Genomic DNA, 24,799 nt, shown 5'->3' on the forward strand with positions numbered 1-24,799 from the left:
CAGGATGTGGTGGTTGCTGCAAGTACACAGGATTAGCTGGATGTCTGGCTTGGAAGACGGGAGCAGCGGGATGTGACGTCTGCTGCAGACTCACTGGGTCCACAGCCTGTGATAGCTGGTGTACTGAAAGATGAGCAGGTTGTAGTGGCTGATCAGCTGGGGATGCAGGATGTAATAGCTGCACTTGGTCTGGCCTGCTTATAAGGAGCTGATGTTCCGATCGCTGATATGAGAAGGGTTCAGCAGTGCATCGTTCAGGTCTCCTGAGTGGCGTCGATGCGGCTACATAAGTGGCAGGGTGCAGCACGGGCTGAGTGTGAAGGCGCACTTTACGAGGAGGTGATGGAGCGGATGTTTCCACTGGCGTCAGCATGTTCACAGGTGTTGTGGTGTCCTGCTCTGAGGGTATTACTGGCACAGTTACTGGCTCTGTGGTGTGATGTAACACCTCACTGCTAGGTTGTAGTGGTGCAACTTCTGTTATGGAGGAACTAGGTTGGAGTTGTTCTAACGCTCCTGTTTCTGGGGGGAGAGGACTGCCAGGTTTAGAAGCCTGCTCCAAACGCTCCACCCGCTTTAGTAATGTCCCACGAGTTTCCTCCATAGATACTTGCAATTGAGTCATGTGTTGGAGGACACTGTTCCAGACTGATTCCATCTTCTGCCATCTCTCTTCCTCTTCATTATCGGAGCTGCTTGAACTACTTGGAGCTCTAGATGGCTCGGGTGGCTCAGTTAGGTTGTGCTCATAGTCCACCAGATGTCCCGGAAGTTTCTTCTCCCGCTTTGGACGGGGGCTACTTGATGCACCTCTATCCTGAGGGTTTGCCATCTCATTAACTCAGCCAAGGCGATCCAGCTCGAAGGACCACTTGTAATATATGTTTGCACTGATTGCCGATCACGCTTCAACTGAGTCGTCCTCGGTCAGAAGGAATGGCACTCCACAGTGATGTAGTTCAAGTAACTTTAATACGGAGGTGGCAGATGACATCAACAGGATGTACAGCGTTGGTGGGGAGGCGATTGCATTACTGTATTCAAAAATGCAGGTGAAGGGAGTGTGAGTGTGTATATGAGTGTGTGTGTGGTCATATGATAAGCACGCACACAGGGTTAACACACACAGGAATGCAAGGAAAAACGTTAATCCTCCGACACCTCCGACACACCTCTCATCTGTGCAGAACTGCGCTGAACACATTCCCAACCGGAAGTACAGATACCGAGGTGCATCATGGGTAACGTAGTCTAAACAGTTAAAGTGACCAAGCGGACTTTTAACAGAGCGTTAAGGTTTGAATTCAGCTTTAATTTTCTTTCTTTGTTATATTCTGTAGTTGATGATGATCAACATCTAAATGAAGGTTATACATTTATATACAGTGGAGGAGAAAGGCACACTGTAATCCCAAAAGTTATTTGCATTCAAATGGTTTAGCTATAATCACTGATGGTAATTAATTTTCTTTGTAAAACTAAAATCATATAACTGTGTCAGACAGAACTCATTGGTGGAAGCTTTTTGCACTTAACCTATATTGTTTTGCATGTGATGCACTAAAATGAATACATTTAACATGGTCCTTTCTATTTTAAGTTTATTCTAATAAATAGTTTAAGTTCAATTTTTTATAAGAGAATAAGTTTTAAACTCAACACTCAAATAATAAAAGTAAATTTGATGTTTACTGATTATGTTTAGTTGAAAGCACTTTCACTATTTTTAAGTTTTTGTTGCCCCTCCCATATTTTTCCCGGCACTGGAACCGAAGAGACGTCTGGACTTGTTTGTCAGAAAAAATTAAGACAAGTCGTTTTTGGTGGTTTTGCCTGGGATTGGACATGTTTGTTTCAGTCTACAGTCGATAGGGAGTACTTTTCCTCAAACCTCCACGCAAACTGGTGAGTTAAATCTTTGTATTTCAACTTTAAGCAAAAATAGTTGCATGTTACATTACGCAAATGTGCACGCTAATTCAATCTACAGTGACCCCTCGTTTACCGCGGGGGTTACGTCCCAAAAACTTTACAATCTTTTTTATATTTACCCTACAGACTAGCTTGTGTAATAGTTTCTGAATCTACAAAGAACCCCATTCCAAAGAAAACCTGTTCTACATTTCTGCACATGTTGTACATTAGTACCCACGCAGCACTTCTCCCAAATTGTTCTATGTGTTGGAGTTAAATGTGCTTTGGTCCATACTTTTTGTATTTTTTATGAATTTGTGGTTAAAAGATCAAGAAATTACAACTTAATGCCAACTTTAAAAACTGTAAAACTTTTAAGTTTCATTTAAGCCCTTCAATTTGTCACAATTCCTTTAATGACTCAGAAAACTGAAAAAAAAAAAAGGACTGGGTGGGACTGGGGACAAAGGTCTAAATGGCTTTGCAGTGCAACCGAAAAAGCTGTTGCTGGTCAGCCTATGGGGTGAGATATGTTCTACAGAGAGCGAAATGAGAATGTACAACTGGAGTGGACCAGAGTAGAAGAGTGAACCAGTGGACGGTGTTAGATGAAGCTCATCATCTTTATGAAAGAAAAATTACAAAAATATGCACAACAGGTTAATCCTCCTTCCAGGTTAAGCCTAGGTCGCAACCTGCTGTACAGGCTCCTGCAGCCAATCTACAAAAACCCATTCTCTTGACGGGTTACTGCCTTATCAACATTGAAGAATGGGTCAAATGCAGAGGACAAACTTCATTATACAGTTGTATAATGACAATAAGCCTTACAGATTCCCCAAATTTTCCCGTTTTTTTTTTTTTTTATTTGAACAATTAACTTGTACTTAAATAATAAACAGCATTTATAGAAATACAATACTTTGACCTTTTGTTACTCTCCACCAACAGGTTAACTCACAGTTTTTTCCCCCCCTCTGTAGAATGCTGCTGATGGTGACCTTGAAATCCCAATAGGAATCATCTTCAATGGTGAAAACGGAAGTCCAGAGCAAGAACTGAACCCCTCCCAGCTGGGGATCCTTCTAGAGGGCAATGTGGTAATGGATTCCATCTGCAGTCTTCCTTTGGCAATGTGTCTCCTGTTTGGACTGACTTATGCACTCCACTTGGAGTACCCAAAGTGCATGAAGAATACATTCCTGTTTATCCAGCAGATTATGCTGAATCTGGGACGAAACGATCCTCCTCCAAAACTCCAAAGGCTAAAAAATGAGCTTTCAATGTGTGCATAGATACATTGAATGTTCACTCTTCATTGAGCAGCTTTTCTCAAGTTCAGGAAGTCATTATTGTGTTTGTAATTGTCTTTTTTGTTTTTAGTGGATGGCAAAACCAGGGCTTAAAGGAGTAGTTCACTGATTTTACATACTGAGATATGTTCTTACCTTAGCTTTGAAGAGTTGATGCATACCTGTCTTGTCTTTGTGCGAGAGAAAGGCTCTCCCATATATTCCAACTACCTCCACTTTTTGCTCCTTTTAGAAGCTACCGAGCTCCTCCACGTTTTCCCTATTTATGTAAAATTACATGAAAAGTTACACTATCTAAGTTTAGTTTCACTAAATTTAACGTATAGATTTTTTAAGCCGATAAAAAGGGGCACTATATTACAAGCGCGCAGTAACCCTAGTGCACTCTGGAGCATAGACTGAGTTACTGGGGGGATGAAGAAGTGCTCCTACAGTGTTATTACACCTTGTAATATAGTACCCCTTCTTATCGGCTTAGAAAATCCACACGTTAAATTTAGTTAAACTAAACTTGGAGAGTGTCACTTTTCATGTAATTTTACATAAATAGGGAAAACGTGGAGGAGCTCGGTAGCTTCTAAAAGGAGCAAAAAGTGGAGGTGTTACGGTCCTGAGTCTGTGGACTCAGTGTTTTTCTGTTTGTATTAAGTTTTCCTTGATTTCATGATGTGTTTTGATTTCTGTTGTTAGTATCCCTAGTTCCTTGGCATTTCTTGTGTTCTAGTTCTTAGGTTGTGGTTCTGTTACTTCTGTTCAGTTTCCTGTTTTACTTTGAAAGTCTGTGTACTATGTCAGTGTGTTGAGTTTTGTCTCCCCTTGTCTTGTGATGTCTGATGAGTCCCAGCTGTGCTCTCCTCCTGTTTCACATTCCCTAATTACCTCAGTATGTATTTAAGCCCTGTGTTTTTCCCTGCCTGTTGTTGCGTCCTCCACATTGGTTGTGTGTGTGTTCATTGTCGTCTACCGTCAGCATCTCCGGTCTAGTTAAGTTTAAGTTGTTGTTTATGTAACGCCAAGCGTGATTCTCCAGCAAATAAAGCTGCCATTTAAGTTCATGCTTTGTCTCCGAGTCCTGCACGTCGGTCCAGCCACTGACAGCCACACAACTCACCGTGACAGGAGGTATTTGGAATATATGGGAGAGGCTTTGCTCCATTTGCATGACTGAGGGCACGCACAAAGACAAGACTGGTACACATCAACTCGTCAAAGCTAAGGTAAGAACATATCTTATTATGTAAAATCAGTGAACTATTCCTTTAATTTCATTGTCTCGGTGGGGCCATTCCTTATTCCATAGTTTTTATTTTTCCAAGTTAACATATTTGTGAAAATAAGTTTTACTGTTACAACTTGTTACCCAGAGTGTCGCACCAAAGTTCTTTACTTGTGATACACAGTTTTATCTGTTTAAAAGGATTGTTTTAAAGAAAATGTTTTATTGGAAGTCCAATTGTGCAAACAAAAAACTTACTGTTCAAAAAAACTACCTCAGAGACCACAAATAAATTCTTGTCAAAAAGTGGCTAGGAACAACTGAAATATTGTGTTTGTTTCTGAAAGAAATGTCTTCTTAGAAGCGCCATGTGTAAAAATTGGAATACTGTTCAAAGGAAAACAAGTCTTGTTTTGTTATAAATAAAGTAAAAAAAAAAAAAAAACACTTTAGTGGTCTTTGGTTTTGAGTGTGTTCGCCTTGACATATTAAGTTTTAGTAATAATAATACATTTAATTAAAAGACGCTTTTAATTAAACACTACGCAAAAAAGTGAGTTTTGTAATATTAGCACCACTTAAACAATTTAGTTTTTTCTATTAGTATTAAGTTAACTGTACTTAAACAAATTATTTTTGAAATATTGAATACTTAAACACTTTAGGTAGCGATGACTCAATATAGTAAATTGTGACAATTTTACTTTTAAGTTTACTTGACTAAATCAGTTAATTTTTTGTTTTGGGTTGATTACTCAAATCATTTGAAGGGAATCTGTTTCCTCAAACGATTTAAGTGTATTGAACTTATCCGGGTTTACAGTGAGTTTATTTTAGAAACCGATGAACATGTGACTCCAGCACCTGAATGCATTCCAGTCAAGTTCAGATGTGTTTACTGTGTGCGTGTGTGTTTCTTTACATTTCCCCCCATTCCTGTCCTTTCTGAAACTCATCCTATCAAACAACATTCTTGCTTATTAAACACAAGGTAGGAGTAGTTCAACAGTCATAAATGTCAGAGGATTAGGACCCAGGATCCATAATTAAATGACAGTCCTGTTCACACAAGCAGCCTCGTGGTGATTAAATCTGACCTCTGACCTACAGAGGATCCTAACGCTTCAGCTGTTTCTCTTGTATCGAAATCATTTAAAATCATTTAAAACTGATTTGCTTTCTGCATATTAAACTGAGAAAACCTGTAGTGAAGCTTCTGATGGCCAATCTCAGACATACACTGTGATTTTTATATTAAAAAGGTTTCAAAGAAAAATTATGGTTTTCCACCTGCTGTAAACTGTAGGTGCTCTGTCTTTTAAAACAAAATGTTCTCTGATTTCTTTGTCTCTAAAGCAGAAGATGTTTTCTTCTTCTTGTAATTCATAATAACTTGTTTGAATAACCACTGAAATCCCCCTGGATCCTCCCACTTTCAGCTAAAAGTCATTTGTTGGATTGTTTGTTTTCAGCTTAAACTGGTCAGGACTCTTGATGAGTGAGTGAGTCATGGTTAAAACACGCTGCACACTAAACACACCTATTTTTTTCTGAGTGCATTATGTCAGACACAGTGTGCAAAGAGGTTACATTTATTTAAACTTGCAGATGCAGTGACTGGTGTGTGAATGACAGTGAATTACACTTTAACAGCACCAAGCCCTTCACTCTGATCGCTTAACTTTAAAAAAGAAAATATATATTATATCAGACAGTTTAAACATTCACTGATTTGTGATAAGAAAATTAGCCTCCTTAGTTTTGTCTACTGCCTCTTAACAGCACATAGAAGAAGCTTCTTTTCTTCACTAAATACTATAAATAATTGTAATTAAAAAATCCATTTTATTTCCATAAATATGTGAAAGAGAAAACATGTTTAGTGTTACGCTGACCAAGAGTTTGTCCATCCTTTGATAGTCTGAGTGCAGAGCTTTCCAAGTTAAATCAACTTTAACAATATAACAATATAATAATGTAACAATATAAAGACAGAAAAAGCAGAAGGATAGAAATAAAGCCCCGAGTGGGGTAATTGTACTATTTTCTAAATACAAGGAAAAAAAACTATACAGAGAGTTTGTAGTTCTGTACCTCTTATTGCACTCACAGTATTGCACATTTTATTCACAGTATTGTACATTTGTTACACAGATCTGTTACACAAGTTTGTTGTGAGTGTATTGCCCATTGGTCAGTGAACCGATCATATATTCAAGTTAAATTAAGTAGTGCTGCGTTATTTTAAATGTTCTATGTTTTTTGTTTGCCATCAGTCTGACTGTGGAGTATTCGGTGTTGTGTGAATGTTTCAGTATTTGTGTTTTGCCAGCAATCTGACAGTTGTGGGGAAGAAGCTATTGAAGAATCCTGTTCTGTGTGTGATGATGCTGTCCGCTCTGTGTCTCAGATTATATGTGCAGTTTTTTTGTCTGAGCAGAGAGTGAGCTGGATGGTGTGAGTCCCTGAGTCTCTCTGCTCTTTTTTGGCAGCGTTGTGTGTACAGAAGGTCCATGGAGGCATGTTTTGTTCCTCTCTGCAGACTTTATGACTCTTTGCAAAGCCTTCCTCTCAGTCTGGTTAGTGTTCCCATACCAGACAGTGATGTCTGCGGTGAGGATGCTCTCTATCAGTCCTCTGTAGGCCTGGGTGAGAGTGCAGTGGTTCATGCCAGCTTTCCTAGGCAGCAGAATGAAATAAAGCCTCTGCTGTTTCTTTTTTTTCACTGTTGCTGTTGTGTTAAGAGTCCAGCTCAGGTCTGATGCAACCTGCAGTCCCAGGAATCCGTGGGTGTTTGCTCTCTCCACCTCTGTCACTTTGACGATAAGAGGTTGCAGGGGAGGGGTTTCTTCCTAAAGTCCAGTATTAGTTCCTTGGTCTTGTCCGTGTTGAGGATGAGGTTGTTTTCCACATAGACACCATGGCGTCCTCCCATTCTCACCACCTGTATTGTCTGTCAAAAAGTCCAGGATCCAGTTGCAGGTGGGAGTTGGGATGTTGAGGTCCTTCAGTTTCTCGATCAGCTTGCGGATGGTGTTGAAAGCAGAGCTGTAGTCCAGGCCATTCATACCAGCGCCATCTTTAAATCTTGGGTAAAGTGTATTTATATTTTCACTGCTGCACTGCAAACAGTAACTACTGATAATTAATTCATCAAACTTTGTTTTCCACATTTTAAACAAATAATTGTAACACAGTGTTTCTGTCGCTGCCACAGTCTAACTCACTCTGAGTTCAGAGCGGATAGAAAACAACAAATATCAATAAAACCACAACCTCAGACCGAGAGCAGCAGCAGCATCACTCAGTTGCTGGAAACTTCACACAGAAGCTTGAGAAGCTCGTATGTATTCATTAAATGCACTCACAAAACTGCAGACAGACAAAGAAAACTGAATGGGTGATGAGACGTTTTTGTAAAGAAGCTCAAAAAAAAAAAAGCAAATGTATTCATGTCACACTGCCTCTCTATGTCTCTAAGGCCAAAACAGAAACATTTTACTGTATGTATGTGCTATATATTATATAGTCTATAACTGGTAAATAAACATAATGCATGAATGTATTTAAAATCAGTAACTTGTGGGACCCTCCTGTCGTTCCACAGCAGAAATCTGTTTTTTTTGTGCAGGATCAATAAACTTTGGTCGGACTTGTTGTTCTTCTCGTGTGGTTCTGTGGGTTTCATGAAGCTCTCTGATGGAAAACATGAGTTGCTGTGGCTAACCCATGCACATGTCTCTACAGAGCAGATAGAAAACAACAAATATCAATAAAACCACAACCTCAGACCGAGAGCAGCAGCAGCATCACTCAGTTGCTGGAAACTTCACACAAAAGCTTGAGAAGCTCGTATGTGTCTGTGTACAGTAAGTTTAGATTCAAGGAAATAAAATATGTGAGACTTTAGATGCTGTTTTATCTAAATCCATCTCCATAGGTAATTTTCCTCATTCAGTCTGATGATGACGATGATGATGATGATCTCTGTTGCAATTCAGTCAAAATTGGGGCCAGCTTATGTGGCCATAACAAATGCTCTCTAACATGAGTCATGTGTTTTTGAAAGTGGAGAAACCTCTACTGAAAAAATTCAGAAAGAAATTAATTAGTGTTTATCGAGGTGACATTTTCCTGTGAACACGTTTGTACAATCTGCACTCATTCAGTTTCTTTATTAATTTAAAGGGGTTTTTTTTGGGGGGGGGGGATCAGAGAAGGGGAAATTTTAAATAACCAGTAAAAATGTCTCAGAGTAGCTTAGGTTTATATTAAAGTGATCTCCTGCAGCCACATTGATGTTGTATAAACAGTCAGTGCTGCAGGCATTTATTTTATTTCATTTTAATTTTTTGCAACACCAAATGTGACCCCTGGGACCTGTCATATGACGTGATTTTTGTCACCTGGAAGTAAACCATTCATACATATTTGAAAATCAATCTGGAATAAATCCTTAAAGAAGAGAAGATCTAAGCTTAGTCACTGGCTGAGGAGGAGAAGTGAGACTTGCATTTGGCAGCAGTCTGTGTGAAAGCTCGCTTGCATCGCTTGTTTTTTATGTGCTTCAGTTTTCAGAGCAGCTCCTCGTGTTTGTGTCAGAGAGATTTTTATACAGGGTCTCTCTGGTTTCCTTCAGTCCCTGCTTACACTCTCCTCAGTGTATGCCTTCTTTCAGGGTTTAATCCTAAAAACATGAATTTAACTTTGTTCTCAGAGAGGTAGGAAGAGGTTTGAGCTCTACATGTTTTATTATTATAGGTATGAGGATGAGTATCATCTGTTCAAACCCAAATAGTTATCTGTCTGTAGATGTAATTGAGTCAGTTTTGTGCGTAAACTGTCACCAGGATCTTTCCAGCCACAATGCAATCAATAACTGGTCAGTTCACAACTAACTGTAAGTAGCTGATTCCAGCAGCATCCACAGACAGTAAAAACAGCTAACCGCAGCTTAAAGCACGGTCTGGTGCTGCCATCTAGTGACACTGAAGAGCTTCAAGCACTGATTTTAGGATCATTGTGGGTCACTTTAACTGCTGCATGTAACTTTAATTTCCTCATATCTGTGTTTAACACCCCCCCAACTGAAAAAAAAATGGTAAATAAATGGTAAATGGCCTGTATTTATATAGCGCTTTACTGGTCCCTAAGGACCCCAAAGCGCTTTACATATCCTGTCATCCACCCATTCACACACTGGTGATGGTAAGCTACATCGTAGCCACAGCCACCCTGGGGCGCACTGACAGAGGCGAGGCTGCCTAACACTGGCGCCACCGAAACCCCCAAACGATCTAGCACACAGGGAACACAGACAGATACATCTATACTACAGCCATTGCATGAACAAATGAGAAGAAGAAGGAAAAACGGATAATAAAGGAAACCTCTTTAATAGAGATACACCTGCATATCCAAACTAGTATAGCTTTATGACTAATTCAAATGTGGCTCAATACCATATCATTCAATGGTGTGTATATACACATATATTATACACCTTATACATCCTTCAGAGGGAATATGAAGCCTGTGAAATAACTAACACATGAAAATCACAAATAAAATTAACCAACACAAGGGAAACTGAGGTGCTTTTGTTTCTGATGTGTTGTCCAAAAAAGTAGCCTCAGATTTTTCCTGTTTTATGAATTCATGAGCTAACGGTACTTTGACTGTTTCCATTTCCTTTTGTTTGATCCTGTAACTTCACTGTTCAGACAGAAGATTGTTCTTTGTGTTTTACCATCAGTTACTTTTGATATTCGTGTTATAATCTGTTATTACAGGATGAGATGAGTGAATGTTTTTCATCCCTCGAAGGAAATTTACCAAATACGCAGATTTGAGTGATGAACATTTAATTTATTCTTACCAATTTATTGGGTACACCCATTCAACCGCTTGTAAATGCAAACATTTAACTTTAACATATTTAGCAAATGACATATGTTAAATATTTAACATAGTTCACAGCAGATGTGAACTGTAAAACTAAGAGTCAAATGTGATACAATGTGGGCACATTGTATCAAAATTTTATAGCCCAATGACATAGCACTGCATATTGTGTCCTACACTGTCCCACTCAGATGATTTCTTCTGATCATCACAGGTTTGTCTGTTTTTAAAACTGCCTTTGTGAAGCAACTTCAAAGAGCAAAGTGTGTGTCTCCTCCAGGACAGAACCAGTGTGTGAACCATTCTTGTCACTGGAATCTAAATGGGAGGCCACTGGCCAGGAGCCCTTTGGGAATGGGCTTGAACCCTTGCTTACCTACATGGTGATCTCCCAGGCTTGAACTGTGGTTTGCTTCTGGGTGTCTTCATTCCCAAAATCCATCTGGAGGGCATTCAAGTATTTTTTTTTTTTTTTTTTAACTTTCAGACTATAACAGAGGTATAGAAAAAATGGAGGGAAAAGTCTTCTTTACTCGCAAGTTGTTTCATCTGTTTTGTTACTTCCTGTACTGATCGCTGCTCTTGTCATTGTTGCAAATCTGCAAAAGAAGAATTCATCCAACCATCATCATACTGATAAAATAGTTGATTGCTGCTTTGAAATGAGAGTTTCATTAAGACAATGGAAACACCAGCCTCACATAACCTACTGTATCACATAGACCCCAAAAAACAATGACGCCTTCTTACTCAGATGGATGCATGTGGGTCAACTCAGCATTCATTATCTTGCCCTTACAGACTACTATCAATTAGGAGATGAACCGCTCTAACTCATTAGCTACAGAAAACTTTGTGAGGCTAAATTGTTACAAAGTTCTTCTTCTTTAAAAAACAAAACAAAGAAACATCATTTGTTGTCAATTCGTTAGTTGAATCTGTTGAGTCTGTATTTCCACAGGCCCCGCTAGTTTAGAGACTTATTCCTCATGAAGAACGAAAACAAGACAGAACATCTTCAACCGGTCTTTTACTCGCTAACGAGGGAAGCTTGGTCAGAACCAGGCTGTGGAGCTTAACGCTCCTCACCTGTCTCCAGCCGAAGTCCTTCAAAGAGCAGCTCTCCTCGCAGCTATTTATTCTCATGACAGTTACAGTTTACACAATACAACACAAGCACCTTCCACCGTAAAACCCCCCAATGGTTCTAAAAGACAAGGCACTATGTGTATGTGTGTGCACATGTAAGAACGTGTGTGTGTGTGTGTGTGTGTGTGTGTGTGTGTGTGTGTGTGCGTGACTTCCTGCTCCCCAAAAGGAACAGCTCTTTCAGAAGATAGGATGTGCCTAATAAAACCACGTCAGCCTCCCCCAGCACCAAATTGGCTGGAGAGGAATGTCTTTGATCCTACTGCTTGAACTAAGACTTTAAATACTTAAGAAACACAATGACAACATTCACATTCAACATTCAAAACACCGATGTCTGCACATAAGGACGCTGTCATAGCCTGTCAACCACGTTGATTAGCTGCGTATATACGAATGTAAATCGCGTGATTGGCTGGACTATGGGATAAGGTGGCATCGTTCCAATCCCATATGGGAGCAGCCAGTCACTCACTGAGTAACACTGCAAAACAGAATTGTTAAAGTATTAATTTTAATTTCAATTCAGGTTAGATTTTTTTTGTGCGCAACACAGATTTTCTGTGCGCAGAGACCGTGCTAGCAGTGCGCAATTGCGCATGTGCGCAGCTTAGAGGGAACATTGGTCACAGGTACAAGGCAACGAAATGCAGTTTGCATCCATTCAGAAGTGCTTTAGCCATGACATAGATATATTACAGAAATGGGTCTATTATGGTATGTTATAATATACATGGTATGAAGTATGTTATGAATATGCTATAACTATAAATATGTACAGGCTATAAATATGAGAAACTATACAGAATATGAGATATACAGCTATACAGAAATGTGAACTATGCAGGTTATAAACAGTTGTAGAATTAAAAATTATTGGATTGTACAGAATGATTATTTACACAGAATTATACAGTAGTGCAGTTAAGTTAAGTGAGATATGTGGATAATTTCTACAGAGGCTATATAAAGTGCTGCTGGTGGTGAGTGGTGTTTGAGTCCATGTTATTATTGTGTGTTAATAACATGGGTATAGGGTACAGTTGTCCATTGTGTGTGTAGGTAGTTGTTTGTGTGTGTATGCTCAGTCCGTGTGTGTTCACCTGGGTAAGATATCAGGAGGGAGAGTTCAGGAGTCTGACAGCTGTGGAGAAGAAGCTGTTCGCCACAGCACACAATGCCTCGTGCTGAACCGTTGGAGCACACATGTTTCAAAAGAGTCTTGCTAAAGACCAATTACTTGTTTTGAGGTGTGTTGCAGCCAGGACACCAAACCCTCGAAGGGTTGTTTAGTCAAGTGAATGTATGCCTGCAGTAGTTGTGTGTACTGACAGCTGCTTCTATTGTTTCCTGCAGGAAGAGCGTGAAAAGCCAGAGAGCAGCGAGCATGGGGAGTATTGACACACCACCAGCATCGAGTTATAACTGTCTCTCATGAAAAACACCAGCATGATCAGTTTCAGTATCCAGTGTGTGCTGGATAAAAGCCATTGTTCAGGCAAAGTGCTAGAGCTTTAAGAGGTTGCACTTATTTGACAATAAGGTAGAACAACTAAACTACAAACTAAGCAAAAAACACAGACTGCAAGTTTTTGCTTTGGAGTCACAGAAACAACTTTCCCAACACTTCCTGGACTACTCTCATATACGCGCGCGCGCGCACACACACACACACACACACACACACACACACACACACACACACACACACACACACACACACACACACACACACACACACACACACACACACACACACACACAAATACAGTGGCCACAAGTTTTCATCATGGCACTAGGAATTATTTATTCCTAGTGCTAAAATAATAAAGTAATTAAGATAAAATAAAAAAGTGATAAATATGAAATAATGTATTTATTTTTTGATGGTTCAATTTGTTTGAGTATCCACTCTGTGCAGGCACAAAGCTTAAACTGTAGAGATACAATAATGTTGCTGCTGTAAAATCAGCATTTTGACATATTTGAAATATTAATCCAATATATTCTGTTTCTTAATGTATTTTCTTAGATTGTTTTTTTTCACAATATCTTAATTATAATAATCCATTGTTATATTGATATGCATATTAGATTGTTTTTTTAGTGACATATAAGCCCCGCAGAAAGGTGGGGAAAGCCCTGTGACTTACTTTGAATCTACCTTCACACACCAAGTTACTTTTTGCGCAATTCAAGATTCAAGAGCTTTATTGTCAGTACAGTAGTATATACAGTGTACCAAAATGCTGTTTCACCCTAAGCCCCCTATGGTGCATTTATAATATATAAAGGATATATCTCCAAGAGATATAAAACTAGCGATTACAAATAAATAGTTTCGGTAAAATGAAGGGATAAAAAGGTACTAATTACTAACTATACAATTCTATACAATATTACAATGGTAACTATACAATATTAACTGTACGATAAACAAAGACAGGACAGAGACAGTACAAAGTGGAATGTGCAGTAGGTATTGAATATTAGTTTCAAGTTATTGTCAGGATATTATTTACAAGACTTGACAAATATAATATAATTTAGGTGAGTGTTCAGAACTATGTGACTGAGTGTGCAAATAAGCATGTTGTTTTCAGGTCCAGTGGATTTGTGGAATTTTTTGTTGTTTTGGGATCATTTGATGAGTATTCTAGGAGTTTGTAGAGATGTATCAGTCCTTTGGTGGTAGTGAGTTGAGGGCTCTGACTGCTTGGAAGAAGCTCTTGCAGTGTCTGGTCATTACGGTTTTTAATGCTGCGAAACTGTCTGCCAGATGGAAGGAGGGAAAACAGTGCATCTGAGGGGTGGAAAGTGTCCGTCGTCGGATGATGTGTCTGTCATAGAGTTGGGAGATGGGTGGGAGAGGGCCTTCAATGATCCTCTCTGCTGTCCTCACTATCTGCTGCAGAGACTTCTTTTCAGCAAGGGTGCAGTTCCCGTACCCGATAGTGATGTAGCAGCAGAGAACGCTCTCAATGGTTCCCCTGTAAAATGATGTGAGGATAGGAGGGAGACTGGACTTCTTCAGTTTCCTAAGAAAGTGAAGACGTCGTTGGGCTTTCTTCATGATGGTGGTGGTGTTCAGGTTCCAGGAGAGGTCGTCTGATATGTGCACACCCAGGAACTTCACAGTGTTGACAATCTCAACAGCAAACCCTTTGATGTGCGGTGAGGTGTGGGCCTTTGAGCTCTTCCTGAAGTTAACAACCTTTTCATTTATTTTTGCATGTGTGTTGTTGCTGCCTGTGTTTAATTGAGTCATTTCTGTAACTGTGAGACACTTGCTGCTGCCTATCTTGGCCAGGTCTCCCTTGAAAAAGAGGTTTTTAATTTTAATGGGGTCTTCCTGGTTACATAAAGGTTAATAATAATATTAATAATAACAACCATCTCTTTAGCCTTCTGAACATTTAGAGACAGGTTGTTATTCTGACACCAGTCCACCAGGTGTTTTACCTCCTCTCTGTATTCAGACTCATTGTTGTTAGTAATGAGACCCATCACTGTTGTGTCATCTGCAGCGATCATGTGCTCAGTCTGACGACTTGGGGCATGTCAGTCAGGAAGTCCAATACTCAGTCTTTTGCACGTTTTGTGTCTCTCTTGTGTCTATATTGTCTTTTCTGTCTAGTGTTGCACTGTCTTTGCTTTATTTGTTTTTGGGGTTTTTTTTGCCATTTTTCCACACTGAACCTTATGTAGTCCTGTGTTGATTGCCTGTTATATGTCATATTTAGCACCATTGTCTTGGAGAAACGTTGTCTCATTTCACTGTGTATTATACCACTGCATATGGTTGGGATGAATTCACACTAAGATGTTATCACAGGTGGAGTTTCTCTGGCAGTTTCCCGCTGAACTGTGCAGCTGCTGGGCGGTGCTGGGGGCTGTGCTAATGTGAGGTCTAGCAGTTTAAAAAGCGGAGAGTTAAGCAGAGAACATCAATAATCACTCCGCGTGGTCTCAGGTGTCCCCACCTGAGATTTTAGGTTTTGTTGAGCCCGTTAATGCAGAGACAGCATGGCTGTGCTGAACCTGCTCCATCATGGACTCTTCTGGACTCTGCTGTGTGTCATTTTTCTACTTTCTGCCTCTGAAGGTAAGCAGGTGTTACTCTTATAATACAGCTGCACTTAACAATAGTTTTGTCTGACCTGATAAAACATGAAACATAAAATTTGGGATGATCAACAGTTAAATCAGCACCAATCACCAATCAGCATGTTAGGCACACTGAACAAGATGTGTGCAGGTGAAGGAATGAGCTGATCCATGGCATCACAGAGAAAGAGTCTGCTTATAATTTATTTCGCAAAAGCATAAAAATTGAAGTCCAATCACAGGATTTTTTTGTTTACAGTGTATTTGTTTTAAACCAGTAATAATTTTTTTCAGTGGCTTTTAATATAAACCTGAAAGCTCACTAGTAAGTGCCGTTAGTCTAAAATAACTGCAGACGAAAACATCTGGAATATGTCAACAGTAAAACTGAAAATTTGGATTATAAAATATAAAATTTAAAATGCATGCGCTTCTTCGGCAAAAACAAAGATGAAAATGAGTCCGTTTTCCAATTAAAACTAGAACTGCCAAGAGGGTCATTTTTGAGTCCTTGGAACTTTTAAAAATCCTAAAACTGCTTAAAATAAATATCATCATCTCATATTTGTCACAGGAACAAACAGAACTGTTCAAAGTCGCAGCATGACAAGAAAGAATAGGCGAGTAAGCAGGATGAGAAGCAAAAGTTTTATGAACCTCGCTGTTTATAGTTGTTTTAGGTATAAAACAAATATAATACTGTACAATATAAAGCGCCTTGATGTGACTGTTGTTGTGATTTGGTGCTATATAAATGAAATTGAATTGAATCGAATTAAATTGATTTGAATCGAATTGAATTGAATATCAGGAAAATGTAATCGGGGCTCCAACTGGAGAGATTGGTTTTGTAGTTTTTGTTTTTGTGTGGAATCATTTTTCCCCCTTTTTTACATTCGCCTTGTTTTTTGCTACCAAATTGCAAACAAGCTTTCTTAGAAAAGCACGACTCACAAACGTTATGTCCTGCAGAAGCAGCAAAAAAGGACCGATGATTGCCTCTACAAATGTAAATCATTTATAAAACTATTAAACCCCATAAAAATATCTTAAATACTTGATTTGTCAAATCTTACTAAAAATGAATAAGTAAAAGTAGATGACAATTAACTAAAGTTCTTTAAGTGTTAAAGGAATTTAATTAAAGATGGATCAAAATGTCACTAAGAAATAAATCTTTAAATAAAAGATGTGTTTACTTTGAAAACATGTCCAGCATCGAGTCATAACTGTCTCTCATGAAAAACACCAGCGTGATCAATTTCAGCATCCAGTGTGTGCTGTACTTCCTCTGGTTCATCAGAAATCAGTGATCTCCACGTGTAGCTCATTGTGATAACACTTTGAATCTTTATCCATGTTCCATATTGTTTCCTCTCTTTTAGAGCTAAACATCACAGCTGGACAGGACGTCACTCTGACATGTCGAGCTCCAAATAGCAACATACCGATCACAGTTGTAGAGTGGAGCAGAGCTGACCTGAAGCAAGAATATGTCCTTATGTACCGGGACGGTCACTTATATGCAGATGGTCAGCATCCATCTTTTAAGAACCGGGTGGATCTGCAGGACAGACAGATGAAGGATGGAGACGTGTCTTTGATTCTGAAAGGTGTGATGATTGCTGATAGTGGAACATATGAGTGTCGTGTCATCCAGAGAAAAACAAACCGCAGGAAGAGAACTCATCTGAAGACTCCCCCCATCAGCATCATCAACCTGAGTGTTGTTGATCCTCCAGGTGAGTGAGTGAGTAGAGTTGAGTGTGTGTGATCAGAGGTGAAGCTGCTTCCTGGTTGTTGATGTTTGTTTCTAAAGATGTTGTTGATGAGACTTTGTAGAAAGCAGCTGGTCTGAGTGATGTGATCAGAGTGCAGTAGATAATGTCTGACAGCAGTTTGAAGAGGAAATGGATTCTGTTCTGTTCTTCACTCATCACCTACCTGACAGCTGACACCTCACACCTGTTTCTCACCTGCAGGTCAGACAGGAGGAGACACAGAGGATAGAGGGAAGGAGTCAGGAATCAGTAGAGGACGTTCTGCACTGGTAGCTGTTCTCTCAGTCTTTGGTGTGATTTGTGTTGTTGTGGCTGCTTTTGTGATCTTTTGAAAACTGAAAAAGTCAAATTCATGCTTGTCCTAAGCAAAAGACAGTCTGAAAAAAAGTTTGTTGCAACGCTATTTTTTTTTTTTTTTTTTTTTAGTTTTGTTTTTCTTTTAATTTTTTTTGGTGCATTAGTGGGGAGGAAGATTCGAAATTTTGAAGCAGATGCACAAATCTCAGTTCAAAAAATATTTCAGTAGCAGTAGGGTTGTGACCAAAATCTCATATCCTGATAATGATATATATCACAAAATAGTGCAGATTCTTCGTTTTCAGCTGGGCTTCGTGTACCTGGAGTCGAGTGTTTTGACCGATGCAAGACAGATACATTTTTAGACACAAGTTTTAACAGCCGCCATTTTCTTTGTATTTATTACATGGCGTGCTGCTGGGAAAAGCCTGTTCTAATGTTTGAGTCTAAGGTTTATTTTAAGCACCTGATGGTTCTTTTTTGCTTCTCATCAGTAAATAGGGGTGGGTTTTGATTATCGATTAAAATTGATTCTAGCTTGGACAACGTGATATCGATTCATTAAAATCCTGAATCAATTTTTAAATATAAATTTATTTTCCCCGAAATGCCAGAATCTCAAAGCTCACAAAATTTCAACAACCACCAAACAGCTAAAACAGTAAATGAGAGCAGGCAAACAGATTCTGCACAAAGACGGAAACACAAAGCGTGGACGGATCAGAATCAGTGAGATGTCGCCTTTCTCACCACAGACATGGTCGGGCTGAAAGCCGACAGCTCACTGATTCTGATGTTTCAGCGGGTCCGTGCTTTGTGTTCTACTGCAGAATATTTTTATGGTTATCTGCTATAAAATCCCAGGCCAGGAAAATCTTCATGTTTTTCTGTGTTTTATCCTCAGTTACTTTGCCACAAAGGCATCTGCTGTGATGTTTACACATCTGATAAAGTCTCGGAAGTGTCAGCTTTGTTTTTTATAGATATAAATATGTAAAAATATCGATATGTACTGATTCGTGATCAGAATTATAATATTTCTGACTGTCTGAGGCAAAATTTTCCCAAATGGAATCGTGGATCAAATTGATTTGGGACCTTGTGAATCGGAATCAAATTGATTCTAGAAATCGGTGACGATACCCAGCCCTATCCGTAAACTCTCTCCATACTCTTTCACGTGGTTGAAGAGGTTTGTCCTGTTTGAGTCTGTGGTGGGGACCAGTTTGTGGCATAATTTGCATAGTACGGTTTTCTGGTCCGTGTCACATTTTTCATAACTAAACCATGTCCATGCTACAGACGTCTTTCTAATTGGAGCCACCTGGTCCTGCGTGGGGTTACATATTTAAACACTATATATTTTGACTATGAGTGGATTCAGATTGTACGCTGTAGGATCATATAATAATAATCATATAATAATGTACACAAAATAATGTATAGAACTGTATATAATAAGGGACAGTATTTTTAGATGGCTGTAGTTAAGTGATCAAATATGCATCTATGAATACATACATTGGGGCCTTGGATATATTTATTCATAGATGGAGTACATGTATATGTTGAGCTGTGTAATTAAAGAATGCAGTAATGAGTTAAACAGGAGTAAATATCCTCATTTTGCCAGACATGAAATGGATTTAATCAGGGTCAGGCTTTTAAAGAAAGGACTCACTACATGTACTCTAACAGCTCTAACAGCTAATCTAAACACATGAACTCATTTACACATGCCTGTGACCATCACTGCCATCTGAGACTGAACAGTGGGATCCAGGTAATAAAGCTGTGATTAAAAGCAGAGGAGTAGTCGGTGTTTACACTGCTTTCTTTTGGAATTTCAACCTGCAGTTTGACTTGTTTTAGTCGTCACATTCATCATTTTCTTCTACTGACTCATGTTTGATTTTTACAAGTTAAAAAAGAAAACTGTTTCATCATTTCTCAGTTCAATTTTTGTTCTTAAGATGTGCTGAAAAATCCTAATTAAAGTTTAATTCACCATAAAACAAGACTTAATGAATCTTTTACATTTTCTTCTTTGTTGATGTTTTTCCAGCAAAGAAAATGTTAGGTTACATTTTAGCATGAATTATAATTATCATTTTATAATGAGATTGTACAACTGTGGTCACTTTATGCTATGGACAGAAAACGTAAAATACACATGAATAAATTATTTAGTCATGAAATGAATTTACTGCATTGAAGTGAAGAGTTAACACAAAATGGGGGTGTTTTGGTATGTGAAGGAATGGCTCCTGCAAAGTCTTGGGTGAAACAGGAAAAATCTACTGTTTGTTGCACACAAGAAGGCAGCTGTAAACCTTATACAGCTGCCGACAGGGCAGGGCGATCGTGGCTCAAGAGTTGGGCGTTCGCCTTGTGATCGGAAGGTTGCCGGTTCGAGCCCCGGCTTGGACAGTCTTGGTTGTTGTGTCCTTGGGCAAGACACTTCACCTGTTACCTACTGGTGGTGGTCAGAGGGCCCGGTGGCGCCAGTGTCCGGCAGCCTCACCTCTGTCAGTGCGCCCCAGGGCAGCTGTGGCTACAATGTAGTTTGCCTTCACCAGTGTGTGAATGGGTGGATGACTGGATATGTAAATATATAAATACAGGCCATTTACCATTCATAAACGTAAAATCAAGTTTTTCTTGTATTTAAGTGCGGCGTACAAAGTGGTCTTTTGTTTGTGTTTCCAAAGCTGACAAAGAAAGTGATTAAACGTCCTGGAAATTACACTTAAAGGCATTTTGGCAGCCTGCCAACTTAAAAAAAATGTTGTCACGCAAACATGAAATTGTAAAAGATCAGGAAGCAAAGAAAAGAGCAACTGGCGGGTCATCCACCCATTCACGCACACATTCACGCACACATTCACGCACACATGGATGACAGAGAGCTAACCTGCTGCACGTTAAACTTTACATTTCTTTTTAGTTTATGAAGAACTCAGATGACATATTCTGACTCCAAGTTATCTTTGCTCCACTCCTATGATGTTGTTGTGTTTATGCTTTTGTGTTGACGCTTTACTCATGAGGAATTCTGATTGGTTCAAGTGAACCAACCAGGAGTGAGACTCTATCCCTTCCTTCCTCAAAAGTTTGCAGATCTTCCTCCCAAATTCACATAATTACATCATTTCTGTGTTTTCGGTTACTGCAAGGGGCTCACTGTAACTTGTACTATCCGGAAAACGACGCAATTTGTCAGAGATGCCTCGGAGGTCTGTGCACAGATCGTAGTGAGTGTAACGGTGTTTATATGGCATCATTAATTACTTGCCTTTAATGTCACTGCAATAGGGAAACAGTGTCCTCCCCCTTGGTGTGCCTGGTTATGTGAGGCTGGCTGCAGTAATCACTGCCAGGAGCTGTAAAGCGAGCCATTTGTAGTGACCCGACACGTTGAGCATAACAACTTACACGAGTCATGTGTTTCTAAATAAAGAAAAAAACATTTTAATAAACAATAAGAGTACCTTTTTGTATCATGTGATCTCATATTCAAACTGTAAAGGTGTCTGTCGTAATCGTAAACATCTCACAGCAGCATCTGTTAGAATAAACTGCCCTCTGTTGCCACAGTGATTAAAAACAAAGTAGAATGATGGGCTGAGAAAAGTGATGCAATTTGAATCCTGGACATAAAACCTGTAGTTGAGAAGAGTTTGATTCTACATTGGGTTACTCACTGCAATGTTTAACTCCACTGACCATTAAATTTTAAAATCAGGAAACAGGAACAACGTTCTCAAGCTCTGGGGAAATTTTCCAAGTTAAAAACTTTATTAGGTACATTTGTTCAACTGCTTGACGATACAATGTCTGATTATCAGTCACATTCAAAGAGTCAATGCATTTACACATGTAACAGCTTCTGATGCTTTTAAGCTTCTCACCTGGAGTTCAGATGTCAAGATCAGGGCAAATTTTAACATAAAAGCAAACTTGTTTAACCTACAGAGAAATTCTGTCACTTTGTAAATGACACTTTCCAGGAAAATGTCCCAGACCTTCAAGCATTAGATTGTAAAACTATTTGAGTGACTGTTAACATAAGAGAAGCATTTTGGTATAAAAAGCTGTATTTTTACTTTAACTGTGTGTCCTGTATCGTAAATACAGCTCTAACAAACCAAACATGAAGGTCAAAAGTAATCTGGATACTGTTCTCTTTGTTAGTCTGCAGCAACACTGTTTAGAAGGGTTAAAGAAATCTGAGCTGGCAGCAATCACTTCAGAGTGTCGAGTCAGAACACTTGCAAATGTTCACATGTGAGAGGCTCAGATGAATCTCTCAGGTCAGTGTCAGGCCTTTGCTAAATTTATTGTTATTACTGAAGTTGTTTTTGTTTTTTTTTTACAACTGACACTTCTTTTCCCTTCTACTTATCTAGTTTGCTCAAAATTTCCGGGGTACACAGTACGTCATGCTGAGATATGATATTAGAGCTGTTAGCTTTCAGAACAGCTGGTTCATCAGAAGGAAGACGGTGGAAGAAATTCTTCTTTTGTGGTTTTGCTGTGATTATAAGAGAGAGCAACTAGAAGAAGTGACAAACCAGAAGCTACAGAGCAAGAAAACCCATGATACTGTTACTGTGTTAGTTTTTTAGACAACAATTACCTTCTCCTATCTTCCCAGACCAGTTTGCCTAACCTTATTTCTCCCCTGTCACATCCTACAGCTTATTCAACATAAATGCATTCCCATGACAGCGGGGAGATGTAATCTCTCCAGGGAGTCCTGAGTCTGCCTGGGTCTTCTTTAAGGGCGGGTGGCTGAGTTTAAAAAGTAGATACAAAGGGTGCAATATCCCCTCCTTCATAACCCAAGCGAGCCATCATGTTCAAAGTCAAGTCAGCTACACACAGATATTTTGTTACAGTTTTCTTCCCAATAACACAGTGGTCCTGACATCTTAGCAATTATAATACATTATCTTCCTTACATCGCAATTTGTCTAATATAAAAATATCATAAAAGATTCTTTAAGAGGTGGCGCCACATTTCCGATTAATTTTCTTCTCAAAGTACTGCACGTGTATCCTCAGAAGAAGTGACACTGTTGTTCTGATCAAGAACATTTCATTTATTACAGGAAGTAACTTATTTTGTTATAGAGCAGGAATCGACTCCTCAGCTGCCAGATGTTTACAGACTGTTGTTAAAAGAAGCTACACAGGAGAAACATGGCCCTGTCACAGTTTTTGGAGACATGTTGCTCCTATTATATAAAAAATAACTGCTTCTTTTTTCTTATATTTGACATATTTGACATGTTTCTATGCTCTGCCATGTACAAAATGAGGGTGAAGGAAAAATGATCCACATTTCCACATCTCAACATGAACAATGAGTCACCTGTCTTTGTTAGGGTCTGCTGTGTTTTCCCCAGCTTGTTTAGTAGGTTGGTGAGACAAGTGTGTCTGTGCATGTGAGAGTGCACCTGCAGATAGCAAACAATGCCTCATGCTGAAGGTTTGGCGCATAGATGTCAAACTGACTGTTAATGCGCACACACAGGCTATACACACACACACACACACACACACACACACACACACACACACACACACACACACACACACATACAATTACAGTGGCATGTTGTACCTTCTGCAGAATACTGTACAATATGCCAACAAGTTTTCATCATGGCGCTGATCCAGAATTGTTGCCTTATTATTTATTCCTGCTGCTAAGATAATAAAGTAATTAAAATTTAAAAATTAATAAATATGAAATAATTTATTTTTTTAAGATTAATTAGTTTGAGTATCCACTCTGTGCAGGCACAAAGCTTAATCTGTAGAGATACACAAATGTTGCTGCTGAAAAATCATTACATTAAATACATTGTATTTTCATCTTACCGTAATTCCAATAATCCATAATTATGTGGATATGCAAATTACATCGTTTTTAGTGAAATATAAGCCCTCCAGAAAGGCAGGAAAATATGGAGGACCACAAGAGCCACGCACATCGAAATAAAAATGTCTGTCCTTTAATAATGAATTGTAGAATACATTCTGCAATTGTTAAATTAATTTTTTAATTCCAGTTTAATAAACTGCAGTTCAAAATCCTTTTTCCTAAACTAAACAGCATCATACAAACGGACATTTGAATCAAACACAGTGGTTTCAAACTTTCTGGGTGAGACAGCACTGCCACCGTGAGGTCAAACTGGAGCATTGCTGGTAATAATTCTTGCCTTGTATGGAAGGTGTGATAGAAAAGGGAACTTCTTTGTCTAATTTTAGGGGTTTAAGATTTACCATATACTGTAACTGATGCATATTATGTTCATTTGTGAAGCATGAAGGGACGTAACCCTGATGAATGAAACCATTCTGAATTGAGCTGTTCAGGGAAGATCGATGCTGGTGTTACAGTATACATCTTCCCACGCGTCAATAAATCATTGTTTGACTGAACTCTTCTGGGCCTCTGTTGGTTTGTTCCATTGCTCAACATTTTCGAACTCAGGACATTCTCCACCTAAAAACTGTTGGAACAAAGACCTCCTCACACTTTTAACCAAAGCTGGCAAAAGTACTGACATTATGTACTTAAATAGAAGTACAGATACTGCTGTTTAAAACATTACAGTTATAGTACAGTTTAAGTACTAATGAAGCTTTTTTACTCATGTAAAAGTAAAAAAGTACAGACTCTGAAATGTACTCAAAGTAAGAAGTAGCTCTTTAGACGATGTTTCTATTTTTGTACGTAAGGTAACTGAACCTTGTGTTATAAATAATAATAAAAATATCAGTAGATGGAAATACAAACTCTACTTTTTTAGTCTATTTATATTTAGCTTGAATCTGAAGGGGAAAAAAAGGGAAAACAGAAATAAATATCTGTTTTCTCTTGTCTAGATTGAAGAGGGTGACTTTGCCTCTAAACAGTAAAATGTGCGCAGTCAGGGTTACAGTGGATTCAGCAGGTGGGGATCAGTGTGGGGAAAAGAATCATAACTCAGAATAACTTCTATTAGAGCTCCAGTAGATTTTCTTAGTGTCCAGGCTGTGATCAGCTGACCTGCTGCTCTTTGTGGATGAATACACCTGAATTCAACCAGATGTGAGCAGAT

At 38.9% G+C, this 24,799-nt stretch overlaps 2 long non-coding RNA genes across 2 annotated transcripts; both read left to right on the forward strand.

Moving 5' to 3' along the window:
* Positions 1–1,415: 1,415 nt before the first annotated feature.
* On the forward strand, positions 1,416–3,187 carry LOC120436454. The gene is made up of 2 exons (XR_005610437.1): positions 1,416–1,905; positions 2,898–3,187. It is a non-coding gene; the product is annotated as an uncharacterized LOC120436454 (long non-coding RNA).
* A 647-nt stretch (positions 3,188–3,834) lies between these two features.
* Positions 3,835–18,347, forward strand: LOC120436458. The gene is made up of 3 exons (XR_005610443.1): positions 3,835–4,444; positions 16,989–17,345; positions 17,586–18,347. It is a non-coding gene; the product is annotated as an uncharacterized LOC120436458 (long non-coding RNA).
* The last annotated feature ends 6,452 nt before the right edge of the window (positions 18,348–24,799 follow it).

The sequence above is a fragment of the Oreochromis aureus genome, linkage group 3, assembly GCF_013358895.1.
Source record: "Oreochromis aureus strain Israel breed Guangdong linkage group 3, ZZ_aureus, whole genome shotgun sequence".
NCBI classification, from domain to species: Eukaryota; Metazoa; Chordata; class Actinopteri; order Cichliformes; family Cichlidae; genus Oreochromis; species Oreochromis aureus.